Consider the following 1986-nt stretch of genomic DNA (forward strand, 5'->3'; position numbering starts at 1 on the left):
ATACCACATTTTATTAATCCACTCATGTATTGATGGACACTTGGGTTGTTTCCACATCTTTGCAATTGTGAATTGTGCTGCTATAAACATTCGGGTGCAGATGTCTTTTCTATAGAATGTCTTTAATGCAAAGTACATTAATTCATCCTTTTTTGTGACTGAGTAGTACTCCATGGTGTACATATACTGCAAATGATTTTTAATGGCGTGGGTGAGGTGCTTACAAAATCATCAGAAAGCCTGCAGGAGCAATGTTGGGGGCTTCTGTAGGTGTGATGGGTCCAGAGAGTTCAGGAAATTGATGCCGTCCTCACCATAGCCCCAGCCTTACAAAGCTGGAGTTGGCGGGGCAGAGGGGCTAGAACTTGAGTCTTGCGGCCCCAAGCACCGAGCCACCCTTCACTGTGACAGGAAGAAAATGGGCCTCAGGCTCCCTGTTAATTTTCTGTAGTCGCTGTGACAAAGTATCACCAAATTTGGGGCTTAACAGAACAGAAATTTATCCTATCTGAGTCCCGGAGCCCAGGAGTGTGAGACGCAGGTGTCTCGGGGCCGCGCTCCCTCCGCAGGCTCTGGGGGAGGCTCCTTCCTGCCTCTTCCGGCTCCTGGGGGCTCCGGGTGTCCCTGGGCTTGTGGCCGCGTCACTCCAGTCTCTGCCTCCGTCTCCACGTGGCTTCTCCTCTGCGTCTGTGTGTCCTCTGCTGTCTCTTAGGAGGACAGTTGTCATTGGGTTTAGGGACCTCCTTAATCTGTAATGCTTTCATCTCGAGATCCTTCACTAATTACATCTACAGAAATGCTTTTCCCAAATATGGTCATATTTGCAGGTTCCAGATGGACGTGGATTTGGGGGCCACCATTCCACCCACGACAGGCTACAACTTCCATTCTTTCTGATCCTCTGGCAGGGTTTTTCGGGGTCTCTGAGATCATGGGCGTTTGGGGAATGTAGTTTTTAGCTTTCCTGCTCCGGCACAAGAAGAGATTATAGGGGCGTAGAGGAGGGAACTCAGCACCAGCAGATAGTGCTACTTCAACTCCACCTCACTTCTGTCTGCTCACCAGACCTGCCTTCCACCACAGGCTGAGAGGGTGGAGGTTTAGACCGACGGGTTCACACTGAGCCCAGCTGCGGTTCGACTCTCAACTCTGCCTCTCACCTGTCGTGTGACCAAGTTACTTGGTGTCTCTGAGCGGAGTCTTGGTTACCTAACTGGTAAAATGGAGATCCTAATGGTACTGATTTCATAAGGTAACAATGACAATGAAATGAAATACTGCAGGAAAGAGCATGGCGTAATTTCCTGGCCCACGGCAAGTGCAAGAAAAAAGACAGCTACCGCAAGTAAAAATGATGGTCAGCATCCCTCGGGGCAAATTGGTTCTTTGAGATGCATTCTGCGCCTCTTGGGTAGCTTGGAGGACGTCTTCGTTCCTTTGCTGAATCGGAGGTGATAGGAGCTTCCCTGGGGACGAAACTCACCTTTAGTTCTTTGGTGTCAAGCTTCCCTGTCCTGCTCCAGAAAAACGTGTAAGCCGCAAGCACAGGGATGGGCGTGGTGGACAAGAGGGGAGGTCCACGAGGTGCTTCTGGATGCATCCATCCAGGAGGTATCATGAGGCTTAGGTAGTGACCACTTCACTGTGCCCCGGCCAGACCCGCCGACGTCACTTCCAGCAGGTCTCAGCAGGGCTGGCCGTGGTTGCACTGAGCTGGCGCCCTGTGGTAGGCAGGCGTTTCGGAACGGCTTCCCACGGTCCTATTTCCTGGTATTCTCCTGGTTGGGTAGTCTCCTTCCTGTGAGGCCATGGCCGAAGTGAGGGGTGTCACTTCCAAGATGAGTTTGCCAGTAGACTTCTCTGGTTTCCCTTCCCACCTCTCTCTCTCTCTTTCTCTCTCAATATCTCTCAATCTCTTCCACTCAATCTCTCCCAATATCTCTGAATCTCTTCCGCTCGATCTCTCTCAATATCTCTGAATCTCTT

Source organism: Propithecus coquereli, unplaced genomic scaffold (genome assembly GCF_000956105.1).
Source record: "Propithecus coquereli isolate 6110/MARCELLA unplaced genomic scaffold, Pcoq_1.0 Scaffold467, whole genome shotgun sequence".
In the NCBI taxonomy this organism is placed as follows: Eukaryota; Metazoa; Chordata; class Mammalia; order Primates; family Indriidae; genus Propithecus; species Propithecus coquereli.